The sequence below is a fragment of the Pinus tabuliformis genome, chromosome 1_1, assembly GCF_031772625.1.
Source record: "Pinus tabuliformis cultivar Carrire ecotype Pingquan chromosome 1_1, CPIR1, whole genome shotgun sequence".
Lineage (NCBI taxonomy): Eukaryota > Viridiplantae > Streptophyta > Pinopsida > Pinales > Pinaceae > Pinus > Pinus tabuliformis.
In genome coordinates, this window is record NC_142297.1 from 217,297,273 (window position 1) to 217,314,224 (window position 16,952).

The 16,952-nt window shown below is 36.1% G+C and overlaps 1 pseudogene; it reads right to left on the reverse strand.

The window, feature by feature from the left end:
* Positions 1 to 6,141: 6,141 nt before the first annotated feature.
* LOC149212317 (DNA replication licensing factor MCM7 pseudogene) overlaps positions 6,142 to 16,952 on the reverse strand; it is a 57,063-nt pseudogene continuing 46,252 nt past the window's right edge.

Here is a 16,952-nt window from a genome sequence, read left to right on the forward strand (position 1 = left end):
AAAAGTGTGCATACTTGGTAAGTCTATCAACTACCACCATGATGACACTCTTTCCTTCAAACTTGGGTAAACCTGTGATAAAATCCATTGAGACCTCCTCCCAATGCTGACTTGGAATGGCTAAAGGTTGTAACAGACTCGGGGTCTTAATTGTCTCAACTTTATTTTGTTGGAAAACCAAACATTTTGCCACAAAATTTTGAATATCAGATTTAAGGCCATCCCAAAAAAAATCCTTTTTGACCCTATGGTAAGTTTTTTAAAATCATGAGTTTCCTCCTAAGGGAGAGGTGTGCAATTCCAAAAGAATCTTTTGTTTGAGTTGGGAATTATTACAAAGACGTAAGCAATCTTAGTACCATAATGAATCATTTTTCTAGCTAAATGTATCAGATGTATTGGGATCTTGTTGCAACTTTTGAATGAGTGACCAAACCTCTTCATCATTCTTCATTCATCCCTTGCTTCGATTATCCACTCAAGTTGGATAATAGAAATGGCACAAAGAAATGCTTCCACATCCTCATGCTTTCTTGAGAGTGCATCTGCAACAACATTTTGCTTTCCTTTTTTGTTGATGATTTCAAACCCATAACCCAACATCTTTGTCACCCATTTTTTCTACTCTTCTGAAGATAATATTTGTTCCAAAAAGTATTTAAGACTGTCATGATTTGTTTTTACCTTGAAGTGTCTTCCCATTAGGTTAGGTCGCCATTACTTTAGTGCATGTAGTATTGCTAACATTTCCTTCTCATAAACAGGTTTTTGTAAATACTTTCCTTTAATTGGATGACTTTCAAAAGAAATGGGTCTTCCTTCTTCCATTAAAACATCACCAATTCCATTTCTTGAAGCATCACATTCCACAATAAAAGTTTTTGTGAAGTCTTGTGTAGCTAAGACCAGTGCTTGGCACATTTCCTCTTTAAGATGTTCAAAGGCCTTCATTTCTTATGGAGTGCAAGAAAATGCATCTTTCTTTAGTAATGATTTTAGAGGTCCCGCCATTCGCCCATAATTCTTAACAAGCTTTCAATAATACCATGTCAACTTGGGAAATCCATGAAGATGCTTCATGGTTGTGGGGATTTTCCATTCCTTAATGGATTTAATTTTGTTAGGGTCTACCTTAACACCCTCATTAGATAGAATATGACCCAAATATTTCACATCCTGTACTCCAAAGAAACATTTAGAGGTTTTTTCATATAACTGTTTCTCCTCCAATAGTTTGAGCATCCTGTCAACATGATGAACATGATCCTTCCAATGCTTTTTATATATTAGTATATCATAAAAAAATACTAACACAAATTTTCTAAGGAATTTTTTGAAAATTGAATTCATCAAACCTTGAAATGCAAAAGGTGCATTAGTAAGGCCAAAAGGCATGACCAAAAAATCATAAGGACCCTCAATGAGTTCTAAATTTTGTTTTCAAAATGTCTTTAGCCTTCATTCTAATTTGATGATATCTTGAACGAAGATCCATCTTAGTTAAGTAAATTGCTCCATGTAATTCATCCAACAATTCACCAATGACAGGAATGGGAAATTTATCTTTAATAGTGAGCTTGTTGAGATCCCTATAATTTTGACACATATGCCATGATCCATCCTTCTTGTGCACCGATACTATTGGAGTAGAGAAATAACTTTGACTGGGTTGAATTATACCAACCTCTAGCATTTCTACAACCATACGTTCAATTTCACTCTTTTGGGCATAATGATATATGTAAGGCCTAATGTTTGGAGGAACACTTTCTGGAATCAAGTGAATCACATGATCATGATCATGACTAGGTGGGAGGCCATTAGGAGTCTCAAATACCTTGGAATGATTGTCCAAGGCTTTTTGGAGATTTGGAGAAATAGATGATTTCGATGTTTGAACCCCTAGTGAGCATAATTTTTCAATTAGACCTCATTGTTATTTCTTCAAAGGATTTGTCATGCCATTAGATTTGATTATCTTTCCTAGTTTCCCTACGATACCCCTTAATTCAAATTCCTTTCCTCCCAAAAAAAATTTCAAGAAACGTTCTTGAAAATTGAAACCTATTGTACATAAAGATTGTAACCATTGGACTCCTAGTACAATATTAGCACCACCCATTGCAATGGAAAGCCTTGGACTATTCAATACATATTCCCCCATGGTTAGCTTGATATTATGGCACTTTCTAGGGCAATTTATAGTTCCTCCATTTGAAACCATCACTTGACACTCTAGTGTTGGATATAGGAAGAAATTCAATTCCTTGGCTATCTTACAATGAATAAATTTATGGGTACTACCTGAATCAATAAACATTATTACCTTTTTCTTATTGATATATCCTTTTGTCTTGAGAGTTTGAGGAGCGATAATTCCTTCCAATGCATTACAAGATATGGTCAGATTCATTTCTTATTTCTCTGGGGTTAGTTCCTGGTGTATATCCTCCTCTTTTGATATTTCTTATTCCTTTTCTTCTTCCTCTTCACAACCTATGTAGAATAATTTCTTCTCAACAAACTTATGACCTTTAGTGTATTTGTTATCCCAATTGTAAAAAATCCCTTTTTCTCTTTTTTTGTCCAATTTTTGTGGTGTCAACCTTGTAGGTTGTGGAAGGCTAGGAGTAGCAACACTTCCATCTTTATAGTTGTGAGTGGTAGACTTCCTTTTTGCCATAATTTTTCTTTCAACTTTTCTTTCCACCCCAAATGCCTTCTCCATTGAATCAGGTTCCTAAAGGCGAACCTCATATTGGATTTTATCCTTTAAGGTGAATATGAAGACATCAATCCTATGCTCCTCTGGAATTTCATTTACCATGATATTCAATTTTTGGAAGTCCTTAATGTGCTCTGCCATTGAACCCTATTGTTTGAGATTTATCAATTAGCTAAATAAGGTGTTGTTGTGTGTATCCTCATAATGTGCTATCATTTCCTCCGTAAAAATTGACCAAGTGAAAAGTGGTTTATGTGAACAAAGCCATCGATACCATACAAACTAATTGGGTTATAAATATAAAGTTTCAATGCATACCTTTTGTGTGTGTTTCACATAATGGAGATCGAAATATTGCTCCATATGTAGTATCCATGTTACCAATCCTTGCCATCAAACTTCTTCATATCGATCGTTGGAATATGGTGGGTCTTTAATCCAAATTTAGAGTCTATAGAATTGTGATTAACATTACTTTTATTCTCATCATGGGTTTCATCTAATACATTTTCGCCATTAGGAAGCATTTCTTGTAGCAACTTGGTCAAACCTTCCTTCAAACCTTCCATGTCCTCTTTTAAACCATTCTTCAAATCATCCATGTTGCCTTCATTTGTGCTTCTACATCATCCATTTTAGCTTCCATACCATTCTTCAAACCATCTATATTAGCTTCCATTTCGTTTTTTGTTACTATTTACAAGAGAGAAATTTTTTTGCACGTGGTCTTGATCATATCTCTAAAACTATAACGAGACAAGATCTGAAATTTGCACATGAAGTTCACCAATATTTCGGCTCAACATGGTTGCAATTTCATCTTCTGATGCTTCGTATAAAAAAAGTTATAGCAAAAATGCCACGATGACCTGTTTGAAGCAGCAAAACCCTAGAATCCAAAGATCTGATACCAAATGTTATGCAACCAGATCACAAATAGATAGATCAATGACTTAAAAATTATCCTCTTCGAGGGGGAAACCTTCTTTACATTACATACATGAATAATTCTTGGATGATATAAATGAAAAGACCTCCTTTGTATATATAGGAGACTAAGGGGTCATAATATAATCAGAGCCTACATAAAAATAATAATGTAAGGGCACAACAATAACAATAGTGGGCTTCTATGGGGCACAACAATAACAATATGAGGGCTAGATGGGCACAACAATAATAATAACGTGGATACAATAGTATTATATGGACCTAACAAGGTATCATTTTCTTCAAGGTTGGAGATATGGAAGTTCTTCTAGGACCATAGATGGTTTCCACACAACATCCTTGCACTATTTCTGTTCCCAAGTATCGTCTTTGTACTATGTCTCATTCCACTTGATCTAGTATATAGATAATGAAATGGTATCAACAACTCTCTCTTTTGTGTAAATCTCCCTCATCTTATAACAAAGTATAACCCTCTTCATCTAGTTATAGGAGGATGGTTTAAAATCCACAATTTGGTCCTATCAATGTCTGCAACCATGATAAATGATATACAGGGTGGATCTTAAAGTGGATCAATAGAGCTAATTTATACACAATTTGTCCAATATGTTTGAATATTAGAGATGGCCCATTGGTCTTGGGTGCAAATATTTGGTGTTTCTTATCCTTGAGAGATGTTTGCTTATATCGTTAGATACAAAGGAACACATGGTCCACTTCCTAAAAGTGATGATAGGTGTGACATTACTCAACTCATTGATCCATTTTGATATGATCCAAAAATAAATTGTCCTTTAGTCTCCCACAAATATTGGTTTAAAAAGTCAAGGTTTTCCCCACTTTCTAAGCCTTGAATGTGCTTTGTTAACATGAGACCATGGGTGTTTTTATTTTTATCCATATGCCACCTCATAAGGTGGATCTTTTTTTGTAGCACCATCATAGGTTGTATTATATCACCATTCAGGAAGGGATAGCCACTAAACCCACCATTATTATTATTTTGAGAAAAATTATGTGGTTTCACCATGCTAGGTGGTATTGTACTACCATTTTGCAAGGGGTATCCATTAAAACCATAGTGCTTGTCATCTAAGGAAAAACATATCGAACATGTTTCTAGACACTTATTTATAACTCTTAAACGTTGAATACATGTCTGTGTTGTTAGATAAAAAACATCATAATAGCTTGGAAAATATAGAGAGAAGTAAATCTATGCCTTCATAAATAGATATATAAGGATGAAACATAAGTCTATTCAAGGAGGAAACCTCATTTTACAATAGAATAATGTACAAGATGATATGAATGTAAGATTAGGTCTCCTTGGTGTGTGTGTGTGTGTGTGTAGGAGACAAATGGTACATTATAATTAAAGGGTCTAGTTGATGACACTTATATAACAATATAAATGTAATAAATTTAGGATTAACTTAGGTTTTATCATGGTGTTTTGTAAGGTTGAGCATTCCTCTCCCCTTCAAACAAGTGTTTTCCTCAAAATTAGATTAGTTGTGGATATTGATGCATGAATAACTCATCTTACCATGTCATCTTATCTACTATATCTCCTGCTAGATGATGAGGTATTTAGTAATTTCCTGATTCCATAGTTGTCTAATCCTAATTTCAAGGATTTGTTTTGGTTCTTGATTCGGATCTTGGGGAAGTCTCCTAAGATCTGAAAAATTGAAATGGTTGAAGAGTAGGATAACACACAATAAACAAAACCACAAAGAAACTTTTTATTAAAAATAGAGAATAATTATAAAAACTACATTGTGGAGGAAAATTTGTCCTTTTACAAAATGCAGCTTGTTACTTCTAGCCTTGTTTAGTTACAATACCATGAGTAAATTCCATGGGTGGGTAAATACCATGGGTGGATGCCACTTTCCATTTGGATCATTATTACAATGCCATGGGTAAATTCAATGGGTGAATAAATACCATGGGTGGATGGATATCATGGGTGGATGCCACTTTCCATTAAGATCATTCCTCCCCACTTAAGAAACAATGGTCTCCATTGCGTAAAGTTCTCTCTTAAGAATCCTTTTTTTAATATGAAGAGCCACTGAAGAGAACGGTTTTGTCTCGTTAACTCATAACCATGATGAACAGAGATTTGAGGATGGAGATACCCTGTAATTCTTGTGACCAACTGTGATACTGACAATATGAAACCTAGAAAATGGACTTCGATGAAGCATGGGTTTGTGGATGGCCCATGACCATAACAAATGAATATTTGAGGATAGAGATACCTTGTAATGCTTTTGGCCAACAATGATACTAACAATGTGTAGCTTAGAAGATGGACTTTGATGACAAGGGTTTTGTGCGGTTGATCCATAACATTCAGTTTGTGGGTGACCCATAACCATGATGAATGAGGTTTGAGGATAGATATATCCTGTAATGCTTGTGGGCCAATTGTGAGACTGATAGTGCATGGCTTAGAAAATGGACCTAAAAATATTTTTCTTGTTCAATGTTTTAAGCATCAATAAATGAATACTGAATCTATTGGGATTGATTTCCAACACGTTCAATGTTCCATGCTCTTCCAATCACTCCTTTGGTTGAGCTTTAGTGTAATCCTTCTGAGAAATCCATTTAAGGGCATTAGCATAGATGACATCCACAATCTTTATTATTAAAGCTTCCTCCCTTATGATTGAATAAATGTTAGATATGGCATCCATACCAGTTTTCTTTCTTTGGTCAACTTATAATGAGAACTTTGACATTTGGATAAGTCCAAGGGATTCATTTCTTTGGGCCAATATTTCTGAAAATTTAAACCGAATTAGGTCCATTGATATGCCAAGAATTCTTAGAAGTGTTCTCGAAGTGGTACAAGAATGTGGTGCATCACTTTGTGCTTCCTCTTTTCTCATGGAAGAATAAGAACTGGCAAGATATTTGGTAAGGTGTTTAGGCATAGAAGATGATACCCTTCTTGTCGTTGTTATATAAACTTTGATGATGGAAGACTCGAGAGGAGTAAAGCCTAAAAATGGTGGCTCACACTTTTGATACATGTATAACATATGTCTTTCCATATCCAAATCACTATCCATATCATCCTTATCAAGTATCAACCAAAACAAGTAAAAAAGAGAAAGAAATGTTGGAGGAAGATTTATATTCTATTCAAGTGTTATTTATAGATCATACCGACCTCGGGAGGGATTTGCGGTAGCCAGAATAGGCATCCATGCATTTAGAGAGGTTATTATCCTCACCTTTGCAATGCTCACAGTTTGTTTTCCATCATTTCATGAATAGTGGTACGTTCTATCTCATCCATATTATCAAATTCATCTATAACACATATACCCATGTCGGCAAGCACCAAGGCTCCACCTTCAAGAACCATTCTGTTGGTGAATGGATCCATTTGAATAACAACTGTCAGACCAACACCACTACTTCCCCGCCCTATGGTGTAAGATTCTCGAGGTTTCACATTGATCATGTGTTTCAACGGCTGAATCATTACAACTCTAGGATGAAACTATGACTCTTCATTCCATCCATAATTTTCTTCTAGTTGGGTCACCAACAAGAATCAGAAGCATGGCCTTTTTTTTTTACTTCCTCGTGTCCAAATATTTATGGAATTAATGAACAAGCAAGCTTGTTGTAGATGTTCCCATACTCACCAAGTCACTTTATTTGTTCTTATTCACTCCCTTGTAAAATGTACTCTTCACATATTTTCTTTAAATGAGTAATCACCATTACATCAAGATGTGTGTTAGCCACCAATCCTACTCACATTTCTTGAAATACTTGGAAATCCCTGAAATTACATACTAGTCTTTGAACAATATTGAGTATTATAGAATGAATGGAGACACCATTATGTTGAATACATTAGAGCATCTCTCGAATGAAATACATTATCAACTATTTCATATTCATATGCACCACAAACCGAAAACTAATCTAGATTTCACTACTTCAGTAGACAATTATGATACCCCCTAAGAATTCAAAATGTAAGAGAGAGATATGTGACCCTAATTTATCTTTGTGATCGGTAAAAGTAATTTTACTTTGATCAGAATATATAGTTTTAAAATTGGTGCAAATTTAATGATAACCAGGCAAGGAAATTTTAATTGAAGGATGTGATACAAAGTGGACAAGTGCAAGGAAATTCTATGCAAAGTGAGTTGATTCCATTAGAGCACATACAAATGTAAAATTTAACCATTAGTGCCTCTCTCTCTCTTCTCATTGAAGTTGGGAAGCATTAACAAGAGCATATCGTAACATAAGTACATGAATCATGTTACATTGATGCCACTTCCATGCATACTTCTTGACATTTCTTCAGGTGAAGCTCTTGAACGTCACATAACATAAAAATATTCTCAATTGTGAGGCTCACAACATGCACTTTGAATCCAATGAGACCTAAGCAATATATGCTTTCCATCCTCCTATTTCTATCTTCTCTACCTTCTTCAATGTTATTTCTTTCATGTCAACTTGGTATTGGCATATTATTCCTTGTATATTGCAATATGTGGATCCATATATTCATATTTCCAACAACCCAACATTTGCGGCATTTTCAATTGTGACAATAGCCACAGTGACATCTCTAGGCATCTGGTAAGTTGATAGGTGGTTGAGCTAGGATTGAATCAAGCTATGGAAAAAAGAGTTAGCAGTTCACGGGTGATACGATACCTGTAGTTGTGTGCAAAGGGGAGCTCGAGAGAGTTCATCTGATGTGATCTTCTATGAAGATAGAGAATAGGCCAACATACATAGTCAGAGCCACTATGAGCCCACATAGGGATATTTAAGAGTGTATCAGGCCAAATTGTGCATAGGTTGTGTGGAAATCATGGAGTGAGAGAAAAACAAAAAAGGGGTGGGTGGCTCGACAAAATATGAACATAGTTGGAATGTATGACCTCTTGAGGAAATAAGGTGAGAATCAAGAATCCCTACATTGAATTCTAGATCTATTCTTTGAGTGGGACATAGGGTTTAGATGGCATACGAACCTAGTAGGCTCAATGGTTGTGTAGGGGATCCATCAAGCCATCCTTTTCCTTGTAGTCGAGTACCCACATTATATCAACAACCCTTCACGGGAAAACCAAAACGAGTAACTCAAGTTTGATCTCAAACTCTCCCATGAAATTTCTCATTGACGTCGTATTTAACAGAGTGAATGCGAATCAAACCCTATGTGAAAAAACCCTTTATGAATAAACCAACTTCACACACATAATTGTCATTGAACTATCTTCACACACATGATTATGATTGAACTGTCTTCACACTTTTGAAAATTTGATTTCCATGTATTTGTAACTCGCTCTGATAACACTAATTTGGATCTATGGGAGGTTCGCAAGATCTGAAAAATTGAAATGATGGAAGAGGAGGAGAACACATAGTAAACAAAACCACAAATAATTTTTTTATTAAAAACAAAGAATAATTGTAAAACCTACATTGTGGTGGAAAATTTGTCTTTTTACAAAATACAACTTGTTATGTAGAAATTAATATGTAGATTCTAAACTTCTCATGAAATTTACTAAATCACAAGACTAGAAGCTACTCTACTGATCTGTGGAAGCTAATTCATGATTGAGAACACACATCATAAACATGCATCAAGATTTAGCACACATAAACAAACATTTATCTACCAGAAATAAATTGCTCATAAACCCTTACTATATTTATTTCATTAATCAAATAATAGAGATGAAATACAATGCTTGCTCAAGCCTGAGCACACCCTACAAGTGTATAATCTATCTCTCTTCCTGACTGACTGAACCTGACCAATACTTAGGCAATTTTCAAGCCTCCAAGCTCTTATTTCCTTGTGCTATTCCTTAAGGAATTAGCCCCTAGTATTTAGGAAATTCCTCAATCTAGATTGTGTAATTCATGTAGGCCCATCCTTTGACTACATGCACCATCTGTAAAACTTGGATTAGTTTACAACTGATAGTACAATTCCCTTGAACTCTAATCTCAACTAGGTAGCTCGAATTCTCTGCATGCATCAATTATTTTCAGTTGATTGATCAATTAACAAGATGATAACTGAGTGTGATAGAGGTTACACTGCACAACTTGACCTTCCACTAGTTTCTCCAACAGTTGGAACTAGTCTAACTGATAATAACTCAACTTAACTGAAATAGATTGCTAGAAATTAGCAATCAATCATATTGAGCTGAAATCAAGTTTCTCCAACTAAAATTAACTAAGTTAATTGAGTGAAAAGAGACATGTCACCTCAGTTAACTACTTCCAAGTATTCTATTGAAATTGAAATTGAACTTTTAATCTAGTTTGACCAAGGCAAAGTCAAAACTAGATTTTCTTGCTGCATTTTCAACACTCCCTCTCAGCAAGAAAGGGTTTATCAGATACCCAATCTTGCCTCTATGGAAATCAAATTTTCCTCTTGAAAAATCCTTTGTCAAAATATCTGCATCTTGTTCCTTTGTAGGAATGTATTCTAGCAAAATGATCCACCTTTGCACACAATCCCATAGTTGGTGATACCGAATGTCAATATGCTTGGATCGATCATGAAATACTAGATTCTCAAATAGTTTGATACAACTATGATTGTCACAGTAAATCATAGTAGGATCCATCATCTAACCAAATAACCCAACAATAATATTTTTCAACAAGATTGCCTCACATGCTGCTTGAGTGGAAGCCATGTAATTTGCTTCTACTGAGCTGAGTGCCACAAATCTCTGCTTCCTGTTGTGCCAAGAAACTTCTACAGACCCATCAATGAAAATTCCTCTCAATGTTTTCTTCTTATCTAATGGACTTCCTTCCAAATAGGCATTTACGAAGCCTTGCAGCTTCACTCACTCTGTTCATTTGTACCAAAGTCAAAACTGAGTAGTGCCTATGAGGTATCTCAACACATGCTTTGTTTCCTTCCAATATAATTTGGTTGGATTAACCATTTCTTGACTAAGATGGTTAAATGAATAACACATGTATGGTTGTGTTTTCACCAAATACATAAGTGAACCCACAGGCTTCCTATAAATGGTAGCCTCCACTTCCTCACTTGAAGTGGCATCCTCCTTCCTCCAATTTCTTGCTAGAGGAGTGTCCATCGGTTTTCTACTCTCCATGCAGAACTTCGTTAGTATCTCATTGGCACAATTTCCTTGAGAGACAAACAATTCTTCATCTCTTTTTCATACTTCCAAATCGAGGAAATAATGCATGAGTCCCATGTACTTCATTTCAAATTCTCTTGTAAGATCCTCTTTGCAAGAACTGATCAACTTCTCATCACTAGTTAAAATTAAATCATCAACATATAACACAATAATTAATAATTTACATTCAACCAAAATATGATAAATATTTGTATTTGCTGCACTCTTGGTGAAGCCCAACGTGGTTAGATAGCTATCAATCCATTATACCAAGCACGGGGTGCTTGCTTCAATCCATACAATTATCACTTGAGTCTGCACACATGCAACTTTCTGTCGAAGGTCTTGAAACCTTTCAGTTGTTCAATGTACACCTCCTCCTTAATAAATCCATTGAGGAATGTTGTCTTCACATCCATTTGATGGATCTTAAATCCCATTTGTGGTACAAGTGCTAGAATTGATCTGATGGATGAGTAACTTGCTACTAGAGAAAAGGTCTCCTCATAGTCAATTACCTCCACCTGAAAGAACCCCTTGTGTCTTGGACACAAATATGGCCTTTTTTTCTCAGTGCTTCCATCTACTACTTGATTTACCTTGTAGATCCATCTCGAACCCACCACTAATTTGTCCTTTGGTCTTGGGACCACTTCCCAAACACTGTTTATGATAATGGAATCATATTCCTATACCATAGCATCAACCCATACTGGTTTCTCTACAACTTCCTCGAATGAGGATGGCTTAGTCTCTACAAGCTCACTCATTAGAGCCATGTAGCCAGTGTATCGATTCGGTGACCTCTTTTTCCTGCACTGTGATGTGGGTGCTCCCACATTCTCTCTAGCATCATGCAATAATCTATCAGCTTCCCTGGTTTTCTTCCTTCCTAATCTGGTTGTCTTTGCTTGAGTGGGTGTCTCCACTATCTTCTCCTCTTCTTTTAGCTACTCCACAACATCTTGAGGTTCTTCCTTTGGAGCCAAAATCTCCTGATGTGAATGCAACTGAAGCTCCCTCTTAAGAGAAAACCTCATTGCCTTCTCCTCATCAAACTTGACGTCTCTACGAACAACTATCATCATGATAGATGGAAAGTAAACACGATAGTGTGAGGTGTTTCTTTGTACCCAAAAAATATGTTGGTGAGCTCCAGTATTGCAGTAATGATGCTGCAACTCCTGGGACTCCCTACTTTACTTTTATCAACCCGGTAGTTCATAAAAAATTTGAAAGCGACGGTGCTATATGCACAAGTACTAGCCCTTACTACAGGCTATCACTTGATCAGCTGGCACAAGTTCGCCAGGAGCTTAAGCCAACTTCTATGAGTTCTTAGAAGAAGCTCTTAATTGTGATGGAAGAAAGCTAACTCAAAAGAGGCTATTCTACTTGCAAAAAGAATATGAAAACTCACAGGAAGCACAAACCCTAGCAAACCCTAGTTTTACCCACTACCCCTACTTTTGTAAGAAAAAGAGATGAAGCTACAGAAATGGATTCCATTGACTACTGAAAAGGTAAAATGCATGTATTCAAGCTACTTCTGAAGGAAAATATGGAAGAATCATCTTTTTGTACTTTTTAGCAGTTTCATGCAGAATTATTATGCTTGTGTTTTAACTATTTGTGATTGTGCAGAGGTTTGGTGGTGAAGGAAAATGGAGTTGGCTTTTGCAGATGATGAGGAAGGTATGGAGGGGTCCTAAGAAATCCATATTACCCTTCTAGAGATTTCCATTGTGATCAGACTTCAAAAAATTGCTCGCATGAACTTCTACAAGAAGGCTGTAGGGGATCTACAGGGAATTCTACAGGAAGTTCTACAAGAGGAGGCCGAAAGTGATTTTTGGAGGTTTGAAGGTGGAAAAATGGTGGGAAAAGAGAAATGAAGGCTGGATGGAGGTGTCAAAGGGTCTAGGACTCTATCAATGAGGATCATACATGAAAGAGATGGTTGGATTTGTTCAAAGGTCAAGGAAGCAATCTTGCACAAGAACGTAGAAATTATGGTAGTTTGGAGAATTGAAGTGAACAAGTGAAGGATTTTGTGAAAGATGAGCTAGTATAGGTTGCGCTATGGAAGGATGGAAAGCTGGAACGTGTTTCAAGTGAGCTACACACCTACTTCTAAGACTGACCCAAGTAAAAACGAAAAAACAGAGTTTTCCTAATTTGACCTAAAAACAGAAAAGTGCTTAACAGAATTTTATGAACAGGAATCTATGTGAGAAATCCATGGTAAGTGCACAAGAAATGGTCTGAGCATGTGAATCCAAGCAAATATCAACTTCTCCAACTCAAAACATCACACTACCAATTGCATGAAAGAAAAAAAGAGTGTTTTTGGGGCAGCAACAGTGCCTTGTCCTCAATCATGGTCCCAAGGAGGGAGAAAGGGAATCCAAGCCTACTGGTAGCCTTGTTGGTTCTTCCTCTATTACTATAGAAAACTACTTAAACAACTTACAGCAAGAACAACTAATTTAATCATCAAAAGCAACCTATTTTACCAAAGCAAGATTTAACCTAAACAACAAAAATTATTTCATGAATGCAAGAAAAGCATATAAATACACAAAGGAGGTGTTGGGCACTTGGGTTGGGCCCAACCCCAAGAGCTACAACCCCCTAGGAAAGATCAGTGCTGGTTCAAAGCTGGATTCATCTTCATTCATCAAAAAATAATATTTACATCACAAAATTGTCTGCAAAAAGAGCTCGAAAATGAGCTGAGTACAAGGCTGCACTAAAGTGTGAAACTAGACTATACAGTGGCTAACCTACTGAGGCCTAAGGCCTTCTTACTTATGCAAGTGAGGACTCCCAACAATCCTCCTAAACTTTAGGAACTCGGCTGCCTAAAGCTGCAGATAACAGTAACTTCAATAGACCTACTCGGTTGCCCTTGTAATCATTGATATGGTGGCCTTTGAACTCTGAGCTATTGGTGGAGAACTTGAGGAAGGGGTCATAAATGCAGGAGACACCCCTCCTATAAGTCCTCAGTCCTGTTTCTTTGAATTTGGCTGCCAATCTGCTCATAAATGCCTGGTCTTGGTCCAAAAATGTCCAAAAATCTACAATAAACAGTCATTAGACTTTGTGGTAAAGTGACTATCCCCATTCACTCAATTAACATAAATATATTCAAAAACATGCACAAAACTATGGAGAATGGTGGATTAAATGGAAACAATAGGCAAAATAAGCCCATATAGTTACCCATTTCTGGGGCTCATCATATGCCCAACTCTGTTGTCACCTCTAGCACTTTCCTTGATTCCTTAGAGACATGGCAATATAATAATGCTCCAAAGATCCTTAAGTGTGACAAATCTGGTTTCTTCCCTAAAAAATCTTCTTCTGATGTACTCATCCCAAGAGTCCGATGAGGATTCCTCCTCTGCAAATAGATTGTTGTGTTGCATGCGTCAGCCCACAAGTGTAGTAGTAGGCCTTGGTCATGCAATATCGCCCTTTCTGCTCCCACAATAATTATGTTCTTCCTCTCAGCCACCCCATTTTACTGTGGTTTATGGGGTTTTTTCAACTCTCGTCAAATGCCTTCATTTGCTCATAAATTTTTAAGCTCATTCGACACATACTCACCTCTGTTATCTCTCTTAAGGGCATTCACTTTATTGCGAGTTTCTTTCTCAACAAGTGCTTTAAATTCAAGAAACTTGGAGAATGTTTGATCTTTCTTCTACATGAAGAAAATCCATCACTTCTGTGAGAAATCATTTACAAATATAACATAATACATGTGCTTGGTAGTGAAGGCTGTAGAGAAAGGTCCACAAACATCAGAGTGGATCCTTTCAAGGAATGCATGCGCCCTGTTGTCCCAATCATTGAAGGTGGCTTTTACATATGTTGGGTCTCCAAAATGTCATTCACTTTCACCTTCATTTCCATCAATTTATCCCCATTCTCTAACTCTGTAGCCCCATAACCCTACATTAAGTAACTATTTTCATGACTATATGGGTTTATCATTATTATTTTCCAAGTCATTTATTTTTATTTTAAGTATTTTAAGTGAATTTGTGATTAAATATTAGGAAATTAACATATTTTCATATATATCTAAAAGTGCTATGAGTTTTGTGATATTGTAGGCCTACTTGGAGATTCTAGAAGGGTCCTATTTGGCCACCCAACTACAAATTCGAATTTCAAATTCCAACTCATGAAGATTTGTGGAATAATTGTAGGAGATGTGGATAATTAACTATGCACATTCAAAGGAGAAGAATCATGGATGAGAATTTTGAGAGGATTTGTATCTTACATTTTTAGGAGATTGATTGTAACCACAAGAGATAAATGTGGATTTAGGAGAGATCTAAGGATCTATGTTTATTGAATAGTTATCCTTATTTTTTGTATAAATAGGAATGCACCCTTCATACAAAGGGTTGTTAACGGTAAGTTGTAAAAGTTGTGTAGATGTTGCTAGTTGTTAGTAGCTAGTGGCTAGTTGATAGTTGGAGGTTCCAAGTTCCATCCAAGATGTGATTTGTAAAGTGAGGATAGAGAATTCTTGTAATATCTTGTAACTCATTTTATGAAATATATACTACTACTTTGATTTCCAAGATGTGATAGTTGTTTAATGTGCTTACTGAGGAATCAAGGGTCCCCATCAACCACAATTTGCACATATTGGTAACATAGTGTAGTTATTTTATTTCATTTCAATTCAGAAAGTGTGTTTTCATTTTATGCAAGTGTGCTTTACCTTTCAACAAGTGTGATTTCATTTCAGCAGGTGTGAGTGTGATTTCAATTCAGCCATTACGATTTTAATTATGCAAGTGTGGTGTGATTTTCATTTATGCAAGTGTGGTGTGATTTCAATTCTACAAGTGTGATTTCAATTATGCAAGTGTGGTGTGATTTTCAATTATGCAAGTGTGGTGTGATTTCATTTATGCAAGTGTGATTTCATTTTCAAGCAAGTGTGATTTCCTTTATGCAAGTGTGATTTCAATTTCTTTATGTTTAGTTTGGTTTGGATTGGATTGATTTAATTAACTTTGTAGTTAGTTTTAATTGCATTAGATTAATCTATTCTAATAAATAACCACCTAGTACATATAGTACAGGTATACCTTGTCAGTTCTACGAACCCCAGGTTGACAATTAATGACAGGGATTTAACTCACAATTAAATCACCCAACAATGTACTTCCACAAGGTACACCCTTTGCATGTATCGCACTGTTGTAGTGCTTCTTTGTGGAGGCTTGTGGTGATATGTTGAATGATCTTCAAATCTCCATGATGTAAATGGACAAGTCTTCTATGCCATAATTCATCGACATCTCGGCTCTACACCTTCTCCACCATTGTGCTCAAAGTAGCAGAATGTTCCACATCTAGTATGTAGAGGTTCTTCAATCAAACCCCAATCTGCTTCACTTGTCCCATGGTGATTTGTCTCAGGAATGCATCTCCTTTGATAAATATCACATCATAGCCACGGTCTTCCAACATCCTGATAGAAATTAGATTCTTCTTTAGAATCGGTACAAACATCACATCCTTGAGCCTGAGAGGGGAGCCAAACTCCCTCTCAAAAGTAACTGTACCAATTCCAATCACTTTATACCTTCCATCATCACCCATATTGATGTGCATCTGGAGATATTTCTCCTCCAAGTCACTGAAAAATTATTTGTTCGCTGTCATGTGAAATGAGGCACCATCTAGAAATTAATATAAATTGCTCATGAAATTTACTAAACCTATGGAAGCTAATTCATGATCGAGAACGCACATCATAAACACGCATAAAGATTCAAAACACATACACAAATATTTATCTAGGGTAAAGAAACTACTCAAAACCCCTTATTATATGTTGCATTAATCAAAGAATAGAGATTAAATACAATGCTTCCTCAAGCCTGAACACACCCTGCAAGTGTATAGTCTTTCTCTCTGCCTGACTGACTAAACATGACCAACACTTAGCTAAATTTTTGAGCCTCTAAGCTCTTATTTTCTTGCGCTGTTCCTTGAGGAATTAGCCCCTATTATTTAGGAAATTCATCAATCTGGAT